The 20,781-nt window shown below is 41.7% G+C and overlaps 1 protein-coding gene across 3 annotated transcripts in view; it reads right to left on the bottom strand.

Moving 5' to 3' along the window:
- The window catches only part of nrip1b (nuclear receptor interacting protein 1b), a 134,962-nt gene extending 116,371 nt beyond the window's left edge, over window positions 1-18,591 (bottom strand). For 2 of the 3 annotated variants that reach the window (XM_088088949.1, XM_042498976.2), the window contains exon 1: window positions 18,324-18,589. The gene's annotated coding sequence lies outside the window, so the exon portion shown is untranslated. Of the gene's footprint in view, window positions 1-18,323 lie in introns of all 3 variants that reach the window. The other variant, XR_015779028.1, reaches the window with a different exon arrangement.
- Between the last annotated feature and the right edge of the window lie 2,190 nt (window positions 18,592-20,781).

Here is a 20,781-nt window from a genome sequence, read left to right as displayed (position 1 = left end):
GCCTGACCTTTCCAAACTGTAATGTTATCACATGTCATATACACGCCTGCTGGAAACCATCTGCTAAAGGCACTGTGGTGGCTCCCTGTCACCAAAAATGAGAGAGAAAAAACAAAAACAAAAACAAAAACACAACACCACAACACACTGACCGTAGTGGCCAACTGCTTTACTGCTCAGCATGTCTCACCTTCACACACACACACACACACACACACACGGAGAGGGAGAGGGAGAGAGAGAGAGAGAGAGAGAGAGAGAGAGAGAGAGAGAGAGAGAGAGAGAGAGAGAGAGAGAGACAGACGCACGCATACACCCCCTCAGAGGCTGTTGTTGAGCGACATGAACCCTGAGCAGTCTCCTCAATTAGTGTTAAGGGGCTTTTGCACAGAGACATGAAGTTCTGGGGCTAAGAATAACGTTAGAGGTTTGCTGGCCGGCAGTGGCAGGGTGCAGGAGCTGTGGCACTGAGGAGAGCCAGGTGTGTGTACTAAGCGGAGTCTTACTGATAATCCGATCTCCCGCCATGTTTAGCCCAACCTCAGGATATTGTGTTATGTTTGTTAGTCTGACACCTTGGCTAATAAGGCTGGTTTTACATGGAGCGAAACCAATATGATTACCATCAGTGGGGACAGAAAGTAGACACAAATGAGAAATCCCTTTCATCAAAAAACAAAAATCTAGCTTTTATATCAGGGAGATGGGTGTGTTGAAATATTAAAACAACCAACTATGTTTCTCTTCCTCAGTGCATGGTGTTGCACTGCTCCATCTGTACTCAGAGTACGCTCTTTATAAGCCTAAATTCCAACAGTGCTCCTACTGAACAGTGCAGGTCCAAAAATAAAAATCTATATGTGGTAGGGCTCCACCTAATGATTATTTTTTTTATCGATTAATCTATCGATTATTTTTTCGATTAATCGATTAATCTATCCATTATTTTTTATTGATCTAACCATTATTTTTTTTTGTTACTTAATTAATATAACAATGAATTTACCGAAAATAACATTTTAAAACTTGTCATACACTGCAGGGCATTATTCCGCAATAGCCCAGTCTTAACTGGTAATCTGTGTTTTACAGTCTGATATAAAGTCTATCCAAAATAAAATTAAAGCAAGAGCTCGTTCCATTCAAATTAAAGGAATGTAGTGCAAACTACATTTAGCATACAGCAAAATAGATAAAACAATTTAAAATTCAAGCCACTTTTAGGAGGAGTAACAAATCAGTTACTCTTTGTTACAGTAACAAACCTCAAATCCAGCAGTCCAACAAAACATCTGACAGTAAAATCAATGCAATTTGAATAAAACTATAACTTTTATAGTTTTTAACATAAATAATTATAACTAGTACTTTCTTTCTGCATCACAATAGTCCAGCCTTGACTGGGCCTTAAGGCATATCGCTGCTTGCTGATATGAGTGCTGTATTTTCATATTTATAAGCACATATTCCACTCACTTATGAAGTTATACAAGCTCCTGCACAGCTGAAAACCCTGTCCTGTAAATGTTTCAAAATAAAATGCATTGTATCAGCAACTGATGGCATTCTGTCCACAGAGACACAGTCAGATAGCTTTTGTTTTAAAAAGTTAACAAGGAAGTTGAGGTAAAACAAACATCTTTGTATTTCCTCATCTCTGTGAGAGCGAGAGACTTAAAACCGCAGTAGAAAGTGTAAATAAAAAACAGTGAGCCACCATTTCTCTAGATGTTCTGCAGCTCACACGCAGCTGAGACGCGCCCGACAAGCGTGGCGAGCAGTGTGCACGCTCTGACTCGATACATGAGCCTTAACAAAAACACAACGCGCTCGGCGCTGCTCACGTTCTTACTATGCGCGCTGTGTGAAACAGTGCGACATGTCAATGCACGTTACGTGAGTCGATGTTTTCACGTAATCGATTACGTCGACGCGTCGCCCCAGTCTAACATGTGGCAGCAGAGACGTTGTCCCAGCAGACAACGACAATCATATAAATGTGTGGGAAACCCATGAATACAGGTGGTGCAATAAAATAAACTCAGTGCTGAACTCCCTTGAGTTATTTAGGGTGGAGCTGTGGAGGAGAGAGGGCTAGATCTAAAATATAGCTTGTAGCGAGGCCTCGCTGACAGCCTGTCACTCATTGCCCCACTCTTAAATATGCATAACTTTAAGATTTAATAGGATGTAAACAGATTAGTTATATTAACTTCACTGTACAGTTACCATGAATGTTGAAATTAGCTATAGAGACCAAAACAGTTTTTGCACCACTTTGTAAACATGTATTTTTGCTGTCAAGTTGGGCATTTAAACATGGGAGAATAACTGTTTTGGAATCAGCCTCAAGAGGACATTAGATTAACTGGAGTGTTTGACTTCTGCACTGGCTGTCTAGAATATGCAGTAAATTTACGCAGTTCTAAAAAGCTTTCATTTTCTTTCCATAAAAGCTCAGAAGTGAAGTAATGGATCTTTCTGGTCTTATGTACAAATGCTTGCAAACCTAATTATTAGCAAGAAACCTAATGTTCAAAAACTTAAATATAGTAGAAAGCCTGTAGTTCTGCAACAACAGCAGCTCAAGAGCTTTACTGAAACAGCCAGTGAACATTTTTGAATAAGCAGACCTTTGAAATATTGAGAAATAGTTAATTTAAGTGTAAAATAGATAAATCCCAGCTGGTTCCAATTTCAACCTGAGGCATAGCCAGCTGCTGAAGTTTTTTTCACTTACATGGGCCAAAACAGTAAAAAGGGGATTTTTAGATTGATTTTGTTCAGTGTAGATACCGAACAATCCAGAGGAGCAGAAAGAGAGCAGAGAGTGTTCAGCTGGATGAGAGAGAGAAGGAGGGCAGAGGAGCAGCTCGACCAGGACAGTCTAAAATATTGTTGTGTTTTTTTCGATGTGTGTCTTTTTCATTGTATTTGTGTATTCTATTTTTACACATGTGAAGCAAAGGATATGTATGTTGGATTACTTGTTGATCACTGGCAGCAATTTCATGTTGCTAATAAAACTTTTACTGCAGTAATTCTGTCACATTTTCTACTCAACATACCATAAATGTGAGATGGCTCACCCCTTTAAGATGGTATGTTAGCAAAAATGCACACATTTGACCCTTAACCAAAAACAGAGTGTTTTACAGTAAAAGGAAAGTGAATGATAAAGAACAGACTTCATACTGTCTATTGTATGCAGGCAGAAGTGAAACATGAAAAATAATGCTGTTTTTGTAATGCCATCAGCTGTTGTTATGCAATGACAAACTATACCTTCCTCTTGGACAGAATTTCATAATTTCATATCGAGTCGGCTTGCCTTGTGTTGATTGAGCTACTGCATGCAGAGAGCATTGTTGGTATGTAATAAACAAAATGTGGTAATGAATACAAAATTAACCATTTGGCTAATTGTGTGATGTAGCTGTGTTGTTATGTTAAGAGAAAAAATGTTAGCAATTGTAAAAAATAACAAGAAGAACAACAAAAAAAAAACTGCAAATAAAAGCGTTTTTTGGTCAGAGAAAAATAATGTCTCATGAGGGCTCATGTAGGCAAATTATTTATTCACATATCTGGCATTGGCACAGATGATATGCAAAGAGGTCATTGCAATCGAAAAAGCATCTGTATTGCTAATTTAAAACCACAGTTGAACTTGGTACAGTAAATAACCTGACCTGAATAAAGTCGAGCAAATCCGGGAGAAAGCGGCCTATATTTAGAAAACAGCGACCCGTGTATCAGAGAAAGAGAAATGTGAAAAGATCCTTTTTATAAGCGTGTGTGGCTGGGGCTTTGAGCTTGTCAGGTCTGACTGCAGTAATCAAACGCTATTACTGGATACTGAGAGGGGGAGAGAGGAACTTATAGGAGGTGACAGTGCTTCCAAGACTCCTGCACTACTGTATGGCTTATATGTGCATGTGTTTTTTGAAGTGTGGGGCTGGAGAGTTAGGAGAGACCTCAGTGCTCAGCTTGGGGCATATAATCTATGGGTCATTTGCAGCTTTTCTCTCCAGTATGACAAGCCGTTTACAAGACGTAGCCTCTGCTGCTGACCCAGTTCTGAGTGGCTGCGTCTCGCGACAAGGCCCTGCCTCCCCATCAGGCCCTGCTCCTCGTCTAACTGACGATAACACCGCCACCCTCTGCCTTCGTGAACTGTGGGAAAAAAAATAGGTCGCCCTGACCCACTTTTCTTCTTTTTTTTTCTCTCCTCTCTAACATCATGCAAGGAGTTCTGCAGAGCATGATTGAGGGAGACAGTAAAAGGGAGAGAGAGAGTGAAACAAAGGAAGAAAAGTCTGTCTTCACAACATCAAATGATGCAGAAGTATAAATCCCTCTGTAGCCTGGCTGACTGAATTGTTGGTCAAGACTATTGTTTTTTCGTCATCTGTACAGCTTTTGCACTGACTAGGCTACCTGAATTAATTACTTTTACTGGTTTTTGTCACACTTGCAGTGGCGTGGTCAGTGTGCTTGTCGTTAGCTTTCCTCACCATGAGCTATATGTGACAGCAAAACACAAAGACTCATACTAAGCTGAAATAAAACGAGTGTTTATAAGTTTTGTAAATCACAAGTTAGTCTCATACAGTGTTTTTTATGGCGTGTGGTGTTTGGCGGTGAGCGGAGCTCAGCTGCTACCCTTGCACACACATGAAACTCAGTGAAGTATAGGAGAGACAGACAGTGGAGAGTTGGTGAGTTGACAACAGCTGCATTTGTTGCTTTGCTGTGCATGAAAGCTTAGTGAGTATAAACACAAGCGTGACAGCTGATGTAAAGAAAGGCTTGGATTGGCTGTACTGTAGCTCAATGTAGCTGATAATGATCAGTTAAAAATGTCGTCATCAAACCGATCTTTGAGATGGGATCGGGACATCCCTGGCAAAAACCCTACCATGCCTTGATACAACAGCTGCTTCCGAGGTTAAACACCATCTACAGGCCTCATCAGTGCAGCACACCTCCTGTGTTCTACATCTCCTCTTCTCAGTGGCCATCAACTCACATCTTACTCAGAATGCTAAATGGGATTGTCGGCCTTATTTAAACACAGACATATAAACTGCTTTTTGCCGTCATTTAACACCCATGAAGGTAGGACATGTCATCCAGCCAGAAAAATGGTGAGCCTGTCTTGGCTAGAGGAGATATTATGGGAGCAGCTGATCTGGGAGCTGCCCTCGTGCCTGGTAGCATGACACTGACCCCCTCCAATGCCTCTGTGTAGGGAAGAACAGCTCATGATATATGTCAGATCACGCATGGTGCTCTCATGCAAACCCTCCCCTCATTAAGCTGTGCTCACCCATGCACTGCTTTAGTAATCTTTCCATACATAAACCACAGCTCTCCTGGATGGCCACACTCCTCCGACAACAGCTCTGACTTTCATTTATAAAACACAGTTTATTCTGCAACACCGTCTCTATCCTTGTTGGATTCCTGTTGAAGATACGTGAAATACCCAATCAACACATACCTTTGACAGCTAATTTAAATATTAATGCATCAGCTAAAAATCATCACTCACTGGCGCCTTGGTGTTGCTTAGCAACCATTGTTTAACTTCTGTCTGAGAGCTATATTTATGGGAGTGAGAGTGACATTTAATTATCACCTTTTGGAAACCTTTGACCTTTAAAGAGACTTACCAAAGTGAATAATTGTACTTCAACTGTAGTGTGCTCGCTCTTTTCTGTAGCAGTAGCTCCTTATCACTGTTCATCACAGTGCTGTTCCACATCTTATTCCTTTGAAACCATAGAGTGTGACGTGTGCAGTTTTAAAATTTGATTTCATGATGCTCTTACAGACAGACAGACAGACAGACAGACAGACAAAAAGCTCTCTGAACACCAGCGTACCCCTATGGTAACACCCTAGTGTCACACAGTTTGCCCGTACAAGAACATTAGTCCCAACAGATGCTAGCCACTACATGTGTTCATATGTGTACTCATTTGCATTAGCCACAGTCTGACACGGCACTTAAAAAACAGAGGAGGGCTGACCTGCTGCTAAACTCTCACCAGCCCGGTGCTAAGCCCCTGCGTGCTAATGGTGACCTAGTGCACACAGATATGTTGGTGCCTCAGAGACGAGTCATGGAGCCGCTGCTCCACTTTTCTCTGCTGCCAGACACGCTGCAAAAACCCAGGAGCTGGGATCTATCTTACTGTTATGCGTCAAGTGCAGCAAATATGATCACAGACAGAGAAAATGGCCACTGGATGAAACAGAATAGGGTGTCAGGTCTCTTTATTTGGCGGGGTGGTGGAGGTTCTAGTTCCAGTTAAGGGGGTGGATTTAGGTCAAGCCCTGCCTCCTCATAAGCACCAAGGTCAGCGTGAAATGGAAGGGAAGGTGGCTTAGAAAGAAAGAGGCCCTGGATAAACCACATTCGTCTGGCTCTTGTGCCAGCACAAGCCCCAGACGGGTAAACACAGTTACACAAGCACGTAGCTCCTCTGTGCTAGCCCTAGGTGTGTGTACGTGTGTATGTGGGTGTTTCTACAAAAAAGACAATATCTCATGTGTTATACAAGCTTCACTGGAGCTTCCATAACCTTTTACAACCCAAACAAGGCTCAACTTCAAATGACAAATGAGTCAGCGATACCTGTGTTGTGCTTCTCTCTTTGGACATAACACAGCGTACAAGAGGATCAGCTCTGAAGGGCCCAGGCTGAAAATCACCATCCAAATCATACAAGCAACATGTTCTTTCAGGCTTTTATGTGTGTGCATTGTGTGAAGGTGTATTCAGGCAGGCGACAAATGGTGTCTGATTTTAAATGTCAAATCCTAGCAGGCGATCACCTTTATTTTAGCTGTCTAACGAGACAACACACATAATCAAGAAAGCTTCTGAAGTGCTGGGACCACAGGGGAGAGCACTGTGCTAATGATCCCAGGTTTGGAGTTTGATTCCCACTAACAAGTACTGAATAAAACATGCTGTATTAATGCAAAAATTTAAAAAGTACAGACACTTTCAATTAAAAAGTATGAAAATGACAATGGGGCCTGTTGAGGGAGAGCTAAGCATCCAACCTGGTCCAGAGTGCTCCATTTTAGCATTAGGCTGCACAATACACAATAACATGAAAAAAAGTGAAGGGGTCTGAATGCTTTCTGAAGACACTGCATCTGGATCACTTTACTCCCGTGATAGCTGAAGTAAGCCACACTTGAGTAGAAGTACAGATATCCTACCAGTAAAATAACTTTTATAAAAGTTAAAGTCACCTATTAGAATATTACTTGAGTATAAGTCTTCAAGTATCTGATATTTACTGTACTTAAGTATCAAAAGTAATTTTATGATATTAAATGTACTTAAGTATTAAAGGTAATTGCTGAAATTAAAAAGTATGTGGTCTGAATTCTGAGGAGTATGAAGTTTATTGCTTTGTAACACAGACCTTAAAAATAGTGTATACATTATACTTACAATGAAAATCAAGGTCTTTTTTTACAACTTATAGCATTTACAGAATAAAATCCAGTTTGTCCTACCCTTTAGCTCCTTCATTTGTCCGTCCCTCCCCTCCTCACCCATTATCGACCTCACACAGTATTACGTTCATATTAGGGGATAGCTTAAGAAATAATCAGATTACATTTTTATTATGATCTCAAGAACAGAGTTTACAGTCGTTACACTGATGCTATTTTCATGACTTGACAAAATGCCCTGTAATTTTACTGAATTCTATTAATTAAACAGGATTTAAGTTCACTAACTACATAAATCATGTTTCACAAATAAATTTAAAATAGAAACAGAGGCAACATATCAGAACGGAAATTCCTCCCACACTGGGAATTAAAGGGATACTAATTTTCAACCAGCTGTGTATGAAAACAATACGGGCAATTTGTGGTAAACTCCAAAACCTTCATCTAACCAGACCTCCCAGATAACGTCAAACTAGGCAGTGCTGATTGAATATAAATCAAGATTATGTTGATGCACTGCCTATTTCTTGACTAAGATGTTTTCGGGAATGTATTTGAATGAGACCTGCAACAACAAAATGATAAAATTGACAGAAATCCATTATTAAAATAGCTGCCAATGAATGTCACTATTGATTTGATTTGTTGTGTTGTATGATTACTGCGTCACTAGCTCTGTCTTGGAGCTTTCACATCACGTGCCGTAGAGATTGAGTGAGCACAGCCGGTAACTTGAAAAAGAAAACATTTGAAACATGGTCAGAAGTAGAGAAAACAGTTCAACTGGAAACATCAAAGTATGGCAGCACTTTGCGTTGAGTACCGGGAAGAAACCAGGGAGTGTGTTAGCTACACACTATGTAAAAGTGATCTGGCATGGCACAGGAGCACCAGGGTAATGATATGGCACCCCAAACAAAAACATGTTGGAGCTAAACAGTAGGGTTAGTCAATGTAAAATCCCATTTATGTTCCGGTTTGAAGTGAGGAAATGTGAGGTTAGTCTCTCAACAGGTAGTTCGTCTCGGGCAGGTGTTTCCTTTACTCGTGACCAAGCTTGACAAGCATGTGAAGAGTATTTAACTAATGTTAACATAGCTAGATCACAAAAGTGACAGAACAGAATGCCATTTATGTTCCGTGTGTGTGTGTGTGTGTGTGTGTGTGTGTGTGTGTGTGTGTGAGAGAGATAGTGCCATGCAAGATCATTTTACATAGTTTGCAGCTCAAGTGTAGAGAGAAAGTCCTGTGGAGAGTATATGATTTACATTTTTTTTATTGGTTATTATTGTTTAAGCAGCTCATGTCCCTCTTCAAGCGACATATATCTCATTTGCACTTTAAAAAGTCAGTATGTTTTGCAAACGTAGAACAGCATACTTTTTTGTTCTTGTTATTCCATGGCCTGTTGTTAAAGCTATTTGATGTAGCAAAGCCTGTTTACATTTAGTTTGTGTTTCAGTTTTTAATATTAGTTATCATTTAATATTATTTTTAAAGCTCAGGTATGAACATAAAAAAATACCTTTTAGTGCACTTTCTCACTTATATTGTCAATATGAAGTAATTCTTGAATCAAGAATTAGAAATATTAAAAAAAACGTATTAATGAGATTCATTGATCAAGCCAATGACCAATTAATCTATTATTTACATAATTGTTAGTTACAGCCCTAATTTTATTGTCCCCTTTCGCTGTAATGGCAACAGTTTGTGAACAGAAAGTGGGCGCCAAAAAAACGGAGATCAAACAGAAAAACTAAGCAGCACTGATCAAATAAAAACCAAGAGTCTGTTACTGAGTTGCATATTCCCCCCACTTAAATGTTTTCAGAAACATGTTTTAGCTCACTGTTGACACTGTGTAGCACGATATCTAGCTGGCTGCCATTGTTTTGCACAAACCATTCCACCTTTCATCACCCACCAGTGGAAGCATCTGATAAGGGATGTAGCATTCTGGTAGTTGTAGTTTTTCTACCTCTTGAGCAAAGGCACCTTTTTCTCTGGTCATGTAGCACAAATTTCAAAAGTATTTTGTGTCTTTCTACTGCAGAGACAACCTAGTTTTATGAGAGGGCTTTCTTTATATCGGTGAAATACTTCTTTCAGAAATAGATAAAAACAGTCTTATTTTCTGTCACAACACATGCTATATGGAGACATGGGCATCACTATAGGTTGTGGCAGCAGGATTTTAATTTACCCAGCCATATGGTAAACATATTCAGAGGGCAGAAATGTTAACATACTAGCATAAAAATACTCTGAAGCAGAGACAGTAGTGTGCTCTAAAGCGAGATGGTGAGCCAGCATGGGGCAGCTGTAGGGAGTCAGTGAAGGCAACTGCATCAACACAAATCCTAGCAGCCAGCTCACTCTGGACATGAATCACTGTGGACATGAAATGACCTTTGCCTGACATATGCTGGTATCAGTGATTGAGAATTGAGGGGGATGACTAAACCTGCTGCCTTCGTCACTGCAGTCAAACATGGTGGAAACTTGTGGCCAACTGTTCCAGGACTCAGACGGGAGCAGTGATGGTTGGAGCTACACCGCTCTCTCTGACACGACCTTAACCCGGTTTGACCTTGGAGTGATTACCCAACTGAATGACAGCCCCTGCGGCTGCATGCACGCCTTTGGAGAGTGTCTACACCCCCCTCATCTTTGAAGACATACAAGGTCAGGAGAGAGGATAGAGGGTGAGGCTGGGTGAAGGGTGTCACATGATTAGATCTCCTTCTGGAGGGTTACCTAAAAAGCCTCCGCAGCAATCAGGTCAAGGTCATGCTCTGCCAGCTTAATGCCACAGGAAAAGAGAGAAGTCTGTGACTCTCTCTCTCTGTGTGTGTGTGTGTGTGTAAGAGTGCAAAAAGAGAGAAGAGAGAGAGAAGGGCTGACTGCAAAAAGTTCTACATGTTCAGCAGTCAGGCTCCTTGATAACTTGAAAACACAAGCTATGATTCTATTAGCTGTATTAATCTTCCTGCTTAGTGGACACTTTTATTCAAAGTCACTTACATGATTATCACTCTTGCACATCTCTTCCCATTCCTACAGCTGGATTTTTACTGGAGGAATCCAGGTTAACTGCCTTTGCTGAAGGGCAGAGGGTGAGCAGAGTATGAGCCAGCAATCTTCTGGTCACCAGTCCATTTTCCCAAAGTAATAGGTCATATGGCTGCCTCCAGTCATCAGCCCAGTGCTCTCCATCTCCTCTCAAATGGCTTCTCTACTACTGGCCGCCTTCTCGTAGTTATGAGAAAGCTGCACTTGTGAACCACAGTCTTTCAGTGTGTTTACCCAGCTCTGGTGAGGACACAGTGAATAACGCTCCCTCACTAATGGATTTACAAGTTGGCTGGAGGTTCACAAAAGGACAGCATGTTTCAGAAATTCAAGAGACCACTTTCAGTGAAAGAGGGGGGCTGGGGTTATACCAAAAGTCATTGGTCCTTGCTTTGTGGTGTAGGAGTGCATTCTTTTTTTTTTTTAATTTAGAGATGTGCTGCTTATTTAACCATGTCCTCTTAAAAGATGTTTACTAGAAGTGCCATGAGTCATTTATGTATTCACTGACAAATATAAAATGGAGTGCAGGGTATGTGTAATGTCATAGCCATTCCATGGCTTGTCTTTGTGCACCTTAGAAGACAGACTCTTCTGGATGAACAAAAATCATCTAGCTTTATATAGCTTACAAAAATAAGGATTTCCAGTGGAATTAATGACATTCCTCTTCTGGAAACCTATATCATGTGCAGAAGATCTATGTGAACTCACATAAATCTGACTCTTTGCGGCCACCCGCACAGGTCCCTTGTTGCCCAGCAACCAATTCATTTCATCACTAAGAGTCAAAAAGTTACATAATTACAGTTCAAGCAAAAATGATTTGGGGTGTGCAGCACAAAACATCATTCAGCAAGTTACTGTATATCCAACCTCTATGCAATGTGGGTTTACATCAACCAGGAAGTGGGGAAACCCCAGGTCTGGCAAGTTCCGCCCCTCCAGCTAAACCAAGCAATGTGAGAATATGTGAGCGTTCGCAGTGACACTGAAAATAACCTAAATATTGCCAGTAGAATGGAGAACTATAATCTGTGAAGTGTTGCTGTGCTGGTGGCATAAAAGTACAGCTCTCAGGCACAAAGATGTTCATGAATTTCCCCAAACTTCACCCATTTTGGAATGTACAGGGCCCTAAACAGCCACTGTGTGCCCAGCGCCACAATGATCAAAGTTTCTAACAAAGAATAAGGAATATGCATAGCTTTATAAATCTGACCAACAGAATATAGGTGCATAATTCTGTATTTGTGCTGCCCATAGACTGTATACAAAGATGGACAACATAACAGCTTCCCCTAAGTGTAATTTTTCAATCTGGATCACCCCCTGCTGTCTGACTGCAGTATAGGTCATAAAGCCTGCCCCTCCAAGTGAATGTGACATAGGCCAAACTAAAAACTCAAAGTACACACCAAATAAATTTTTCCTAAAAATGGTTTCTGACACTGAAGGTAGTTCTCATCACCCTGATGCTGGGTCAAGTATTTGTTTTTATGATAAGTTCGGTTTTAATGAGTTATTCCATGATACAAAGGGGGATTTTGTGTTTTGACGGGAACTCCCCCATCCGCGGATATCGCTACTGCACAGACTACAATTCTCGATGACATCACCACCGCAACACCTGTATCGCAGATATTCTAACCTCACTGAGGCATAGCAGGGGTAAGTGGGGGCATGTCTTCCATCTTTATATACAGTCTATGGTGTGAACACAGTTTTAGTCCCGGAGTCTACACAGAGTTTTATGCATCTGGGTGTTTTTGCAATTTCAGTATATGAGACTGTGATGTTTATTACAACAAAAGTAAAACCTGCTGCCTTGTGCTGGTCACACAGCTCTGCTCGCTTGCAGCAGCTCCAGTCTCTTGGTCAGTCTGTGACATGGCAGCCTTCACTGTTGATAGGCTGTTACTTATAAAATGTAAACAATCAGATAGTGCTGTGGGCATATATATATATGATTTAGATAATAATAATAACAAAAAAGGTGCAAATCATGTGCTGGTGCAACAAACTGAGACAACTGCTAGCCCCAGTGACACCAGCGGCAAGTTAGCCTGGAGCCCTGAATGTAAATGAATTTCAGACACAACCTCACAGCATGCATCTCCTGCTCCAACCCCCATTCCCCTGTCATCCTGTGCAATATATCAATCATTCATTCATAAATTCTAAAAACTCCTCTTTACTTAATTGCCTAGGAAAATTTAATTTCAAACAAAAGCTTTAAAAAGAGAAAGATATAATTAAGTTGAAGGTATCTCTCTGCCCCCCCTCACTCGTCCGGAGGTGCAAGGGGACATGTGCTGTGAGCTGTGCAACTCTGCACCGCACTGCTCCGTGTCAGGGAAGTCATACACCGATGTTTAAAGCAGAACGTTACGTAAAGCCTCCCCCTCTGCACAGGCTTACTGCACCAGACGCTGTGTCCTTGCCTGGGCCGCTCAAGGTTCCCAAAAGGACAGGCTGCTAAGAAGTTGAGAAGGACGGGGCCCTGTGATAGCCTGCAAAGAGAGAGAGGGAGGGAGGGAAGGGGGTAGTGGGGAGAGAGCTGCTGCCTGTGTGGCAGCTTTGGACTTTGAATTCAGCGCCAGACAGGCTCATGCATCAATCCCTCAACTTACAAAGACAAGCCACTAACCTTGACAAGTCCAGGGACTCTTCAGGAATGAGTGGCATTTTCACTTAGCCCCAGCTTCTCCCTGCACTCCTGCCACATAACCGGGTTAAAATAAGACACAGTTGAATGACAGCCGACCTCAGTCTCTGGACTTTGTGACCGCTGTTCTAGCCTTCAACCCTTAGGCTTCTTAGACCATTTCAGGGGCACATGCAATAATACACAAATAGCATTTAGCACACAAGGTACAGCAGGCATGTCTGCGGCCTGTCAGAAGCTGTTTTGTTTGAGTGTGGCTGATGCAAGCTCATTTGAATCCATGTTTGCTGTGATCCCTGGGATTAACAAAAGTATTATCACAGTCTTAATAACGTACATGCTCTGTCTCTCACAGCTAAACAAAATCTACGATAGACATGAATCTGCCATCTTTGTCCTCTGTAAGAAAACAAGGCAGACACCCTCTGTCACAAGCTCACACGGACTAGATACTCCTTCTATCTATGAGTGTCTGTCCTCATTCCCTTTGCAGCCCGCCCACTCTGACAGGCCTGTGACATTGGCCTGCTTGTGGCAAAGCAGAGACTTTGCCCTCTGTCTGACTGTAGCATCTTGGCAGCACGCTCACCACAATGGTAGAGAAACCGTCCTACTGCACCTCTACATCCTGGGGGCAGCCGCTCTGCCACAGGAGCAAGAGAGACAGAGAGAAAGGGAAGGAGCAAGGGAGGGAGTCAGTTCCACTCCGCTCCTCAGCTGTGACCAAACCAACCCAGCCAGGAGAGGAGTCAGGTCCTCTCACATCACCCAGGAGGTCCGCTTCTCCACACTACATCTCCTCAGTCTGTGCTTAGCATTTCAGTGAGGTACAGTGGAGACTGAGCTGCTAGTACCACAGTACCACAGTACAAGGTAGCTTGCTGCTGTTTCCCTGCTCGGCTTTATCGCCACAGTTAGGCTTCCACAGCTTTTGTTTATGAAACGGGACGATACCACTTGTGGGTACCATGGAATTTATTTGACCCACAGTATCTCTCTCTTTCTGGCCCTCTCCCCTTAAGTGAGCAATATCTGCAAAAACCTAAATAATTCACTGCAATTGCAATCAGCAGCGATCAATTGGTGGAGATAATTGAGGGGCCTGTCTTGCACCAAGGCCAAGGTAAAGCATGAGGGCAGTTGGCTGGAGAGTTGGAGGTGAGGGTGAAAGGCAAGGAGGAGCAGGGGGAGGTGGGAGGGTAGTCACTCAACAGATGAGATCTGGTTAGTATAGCACTCAGTTGCAATGGAGGCATCCATCTTTCCTCCTTGCATTTCGTCATTCCAGCAGCGATGGCTATAAAAACGCATTTAGCAGTTCTTGCTTTGTCATCAAAATGAGGCCCATTGACTTTGGTTGCCTTCTGATCATGACAGAAGCACCAACAGGAGCCGGAGTTATTGTCTCTGAATGAGATAGTGCTGCTGTAACTCAGAGCCCTGACCAAACCTTATTTTCCAGGCAGCCCACAGTGGGAATACTCCAAAACTGCCCACACACTCACTGGATTTTAGAGAATTTTAGATTTTAGAGAAAACTGATGTCAGTAGTTTTTTGTCTTGTTTTCTGATGCTGTCTCATTCTTGGTGTATTCTAGTGGCAGAATATTCTGAGAAAAAGAAATCAGTAAACAGCACGTTTCTACTTGATGTATGTCCCTGACTAATTAAACAGCAGCTAAAGATGGAAGAGCTCCACTGCTAGTTTTAAAGTCTGGATTATATATTCATCGTTTATTCAATTTTGTTTTGGCTTCACACGCTGCATTGGTCTGTGTGTGATTACACTTTAATAGCTCCAACCTTGACATTTTAGCCTCTTCTTAGTCATATCCATTTCAGGACATTTTCCATTCCAAATTTATGCAAGCTCACCCTGTGGTGTTATCAAGACTTGGTTGTATGGTACTGTAGTCTGTATAATATTTGTGTGTGTGTGTGTGTGTGTGTGTGTGTGTGTGTGTGTGTGTGCGCGCGCGCATGCAGTGCGTGTTTCTGTGTGAGTGTGTTAGCAGTGTGGTGGAGGTGGCATGGAGAAAAGTCAAGAAGCTAACATCCAATTAATAGTAAGAAACTAAAAAAACGGATCACTCTGATCAACTTTGACTTATCTTGTCTTGCCAATGAAAACGAAATGTTTTCATCTGACTATGAAATTCACAGCATCATTGTTGTTGTGGTATAAATCTTTTGGGCTGTACTGAGTATAATTATTAGTGGAGAGTGTCTACTGAACAAACAAACAATAAAGAGAACAATAAATGATTTGGCTTAATGCATGCTCTGCACAAACATTATAGAGACCAACAATTAAAGAAATGAGCTTGTGGCCAAAAGGTCTCTGGTTTGAATCCTCAGTGGGCTGAAGTACAGGCCTGGAAGTAGATGAGAGAGGCTTCTATTCCTCAACATCTACTGTCAAAGTGCCCTTGAATAATGTTCTGTAGCCAACAACACAAGTGCTGGGCAGCTCCCAGGTCTATAATAAATCAAAAACTCTGCAGTAAATGAATGACACTAGTTCTGGCAGACTGAACATTAGTCTGTTGTTTTTGTTTTTTTTCAGAATATCTCAACAATCAAAAACCAAGATTCCAAGATTTTGTCTACCCCGTGTCTCATGCTGTTTTGATTGACAGATTTACAAACAGTGGGGTTTGAGTTGGCACAGTGGTAGTAGTTAGAGACACTGTCTGTTAGAAGAGATAACTGCTTGGGAAGGTACTCCTGTATCTGTGGCATCACCCTGCAGAAAACTACACCGTCCAGCACATTACTTAAAGGGGAAAGGAAAGTTACTAAGTAACAACAAGCAGTGTGATCTGGTATTTGGCATGATGCACAATAGCGCATGCACACACATTCATACAGCAGCGTTTTGATGGCAGATAAGATTTGCTGTCATGAAAGGCAGCCAGTGGATAAGAGAGAAGAGTGCAGAGTCCAGTCTTGTGACTATTCAGCAGCCTCAAAATCATTTGCATTTGGCCATTTGAATGTCCTCTGGTTCTGTTGCAGACTATTGCACATCACTCAACAGCAGCTCCCCGGACAATAGTAGATGGCCCAGTCAAATCAAGCTCCATCCAACACAGAGGATCCTTTGAGCTCCAGCACACTGGTCAGACCACTCAAACACAAGTTCTTTTAAAGTGCAGGTTGAAAGTTGGGTTATAAATGGGTAGGTTTATTTATCTACAGCAAAAGAGGACAAGCTGAACTACCTTGAACATCTTGTATAAGTTCAGGTCAAATAATTAAGCAGCTTAAATGCTCAACAAAAGAAAGGCTAAAAGGCAGACCCCTAGACAGAGACAGTATTTAAAAGGCTTTGAAAAGGTTTGCCTTTTCTCCATCTTACTTTAAGTGTTCATCTAAGTTACAGTGGTTCTGTGAAGGGAAGCAGATTAACTGAACACAGCGGTTTTTGTTTGTTTTATCCTCATATCACGACATCCAATCAGGTTGGTGCTGGAAAGCTTTATAATCTGCCCTTTTGGAACCTGAACTGAAGTTCTCTGCCCTCTTTCCTGTAACTCACAGCAAACTTCAGCCCCTGACCTTTTGCTTCCACACCAATCCAGAGTCCAAAAGGAACACCTCCGCAAAGGCCATTCAAAAAGACCTAAATAAACATAGCGTTGCACACATACAAAAACTGTTGAAGGCAGGTACTGGACCAATAAAGATAGCAACATGTTGCTTAGTGTATTCAAAAAGACCTCCCTGGCAGTTACTGAAAAACATCTAAGTCTTTGTCTTTATCAAAACATATGTGACCTGATGACATGATGAAGTGACACACTGCAATATAACAACTTCAACTCAAGTGCATTTTGGTGAGACTGCTTGAAAGGACCTACTAGTGGTTCGGACAAATTGATTTTTTGTAAGAATGTGGTTGAGAAAATAACCACTGATGGAAACCATTGACTAAACCAAGATTTCTGGTCATGGCTGTTTGTGATGCATTAATAGACCATATGTTACCGTCTTACTGGTTGTAATATAGACTTATTGTATCAACAGACAATGAGACAATGCTTTGTAACATTTCTAACTACCTTCCCCTGCTACACTGCAGGCTTGGGGTTAGTGCCACTGCCACAGACTTCCTCTGAAAGGCACAGCGAAGAATAACACAAAATGACACTACAGGACACTACTACAATAAATACAAAGCAAGGCAAATGTAAGACTATCGGGCATTTACATACAGGTTTAACCAAAAAAAAGGAAGACCAAAAAGCCCCCAGTGTCTGGGCAATCAGGGTGGTTTTTTATGAAGTTGCCCTATGTATCCTGGACAAGCACAGCTATAGATTGTATTAATATAACATAAAGCCAATTTATGACTCAATCTCAAGAGATTACTTCACTTAGTCCTTCATGATCTTTACAAGGACCAGGACTTGCCAATAGTAATTTTCATAACAGTGCAAGTGTTAAGTATTTCCCATTGGTGGTGCTAAAACTACTTCAGAACAGGAGGCTGTCTCCTGTTTTGATCCGATCTGTGATCACCTACAACGTTACATTTCGACTTACTTGACACATACAGCCCTGCTCTGAGTATTGGGATTAAATTAGCCCACGCGATTACATTATGAATTCGGTAATAGTCTGACAATCGCCGAAAATACACTCGGAAAAGAAGCAGGGCGGTTTCAATGGGCTTAGCTGCTGATGCTCCGTTTTAGGATAAGGATCCCTGAACTGCAGCTGACATTCATTTCAGCAGATTTTCAGACGGACACACACTTCTGTTGTAGGCCTTACTCACTGCTCGTACGGCACCCAGGAAGTACAGACAGCGGCCGATACTGAACGAGTCTGTGGGCTAAAACAGAACCCGTTAGTAGCGCACACAGCAGCTCTGTCTCTGCCGCTTTCTGCAGCCTTTCCAGCGCCAGTGCCGAGCTGTGGCCGCTGCGCCTCTGCTCGCCTTACAACACACACACCGCATCTCCTCTCCTCGACAAAACACAATATCGTCTCGTATAATCCTCGACACCGCGCCCCCACCACCCAGTACTGATAATAATTGTGCAGATATGACAATGCGTTTGTGTGGAGCACGTAGATCTCCTACCTGCGTTGTCCACCCCACAAGCAGCCGGAGAGGCGCATCGTCAGGCTCTTATTCGACAGGACGAGGCAAATCCAATGAATACGTTTGCATCTGTATTGACAATTTGGCAGGGAAAAAACGCTTGACAAAAATTGTAGTCCAAAAAATGCCTCGGCTTTTCTTGTCCGGCGACTGTGATCGAGCTGAGGCGTGTAACGTGCAGTCTGTGGAAATTGTTTATTCTCGAGTCTCCTCGCTGGAGAGCAGTGAACGGAGACAACCACACTCCTCCTCCTCCCCCGCCCGCCGCTGACACCACCCTTAAAGGAACAAGCCTTCACTCAGCCTGCCCACACACTCCCACCGCCACTACAGCCCAATGGAGATAACTACATAACAAATAATAATAATAATAATAATAATAATAATAACAATAATAATAATAATAATAATAATAATAATTGTATTATTATTATTATTATTAGTAGTAGTAGTAGTAGTAGTAGTATAATATTTTAGTTTACGTAACGAAACACAATCTTTCGCATTGCCATTTAAAACTGACCGAAAGTGAAACTTGACTGTGCCCTTTTAAAAGCTCCAATACTAAGTTTTATCAGTGAAAAGGCATGTGTCTGGGAAGTACTGAGTGTGAAGAGATACCGTGATATAGTTTTGCTGTTATTAAATGTGGTCCCCAATCAACCAATCAATCAATAGTGTGCTGTTTTCCATGGAGGCATGGAAGAAAAAGATTTCTTCACGAAACTGTCGCTCGCCGTCGGCCCAACGTGGGCTTGATGTGTCACAGCCTTGGAGAGAAATTCCTTTATTACTTGTCCCTGTGGTGAAAAGAGAATCATAAAATGAAAAGTTATAGTAACTGTAACTGTTGTCAGCAGTCATCTGTACATCAATACTTTTCAGAAACACGACAATCTTCAAAAAGTGCTCCACAGCAGGAGATAGACAAGACAATTTTAAAAGTTCAGTGGTTCACAAACTTGCCTAAAAATGAAAATAAATAAAGGGTTGTACCAACCTATTGTACATATAGCCTTCAGTCTCATATGGTTGTCAGAGGGAGTACCACTCAGACTGTAAAAACAGTTGCATGTCATCGGAAGCTCTGGAGGAACTTTCCTAAGTCTGGAAAAAATAACCTAGATGACCCCCTGGGGTTGTGTATTTTTAGGGTCAGCTCAAATATAAAATTGACTGTAACCTGACGACCAGTGTTGTACGTGGCATACCAAGATTATCCCATACCCTTTTTCATTTCAGGAATAAAGATTTTTCTCATTGTTTGGCAAACATAAAACATAAGCGTAACAAATATACCACAGAATTGCCTAAAAATGAATATAAATAATCGACCAAATGTACAATTGTACTGGAATTTTAAATTATATGCACACAGTCTCCACATGTTTGTTTCATAATGAACAGTTAAATAACCTACAAATAATAGGCAGTCAAAAATCCAAAAGCATAATGGAGACTACTATACTATACTATATACTCGGATCAAGCTATTGCACTGGATAGACGGACCTTGTTGGGAGCCATAAGGACACAAGATTCCGATGCTGTATTTAATCAACTCATCCCTCAACTCTTAAGGTGTAGAAGGATCAAGGACAACTTTAATTTTGTTTTTTTTTTAACTTTGTTTAAAAAATGAGTAATAAATCTACCTTCTACCTTCTAACAAAAAGTTGTAGAGTACTTATGTTCAACATGCAGCCTGTTTGCCACTTGTTAACTTGGTTGGTATGTGATGTAACAGGTCAACAGGAAGAAGATCCAATAGCAACTAGCTGAAAGGGGACATATCTCCACCTGCCGTGGAGAAGTCGGACATACCTCTGTCAATAAATGGATTCTCCCCCGCCGCTTGTATACTGGGACAAGGACAGATGTCATTTTATATGGTCTAAGCAAGCTATAACCATTGCTCCACTTAACTGTGCATGGAAACATACTGAGTGACCAAGTACAAGGGACAACAATAACTGTGTGGAGCAGGCACTCATTCAAACACAGCAGATGTGTTGATGAAAATTTTCTAAATGACTCCAGTTGTCATGATAAAGAAATAATTTTACAACCCATAGTGGCATGAATAGAAACTTTTGTGCCCAATTAATAATTGTGCCCAAACGCTTCGAAATAAATTTCTTTGTCTTTCTATTCTGACATCTAATGCACATGCTAATCTGTCCTGTCAGGTCTGCTGGCCTTCTTAACATGGCCTTGAACAAAATGTCTCTGAGGACCTGGGAACATGAGTGCTCTCATGAATAAGAACACAACAACATAACCTACTTCCACCCATCCCTATCTCTGTTTCCCTAGCCACGCTATCCCCCTCAAATCCAGTATCCAGTATGGGGTTTAGCGTGTGTGCTTTGTGTGTGTGTTTATGTGTGGAGAGGGGCTGGGGGTTAGCTCCTCCTCCTCCTCCACCCACTGCTCT

The sequence above is a fragment of the Plectropomus leopardus genome, chromosome 15 (assembly GCF_026936395.1).
Source record: "Plectropomus leopardus strain MGB_pleo_1.0 chromosome 15, ASM2693639v1, whole genome shotgun sequence".
NCBI lineage: Eukaryota > Metazoa > Chordata > Actinopteri > Perciformes > Serranidae > Plectropomus > Plectropomus leopardus.
The sequence above is the reverse complement of the archived record's forward strand: the minus strand, read 5'-3'. Positions and strand labels throughout refer to the sequence as shown.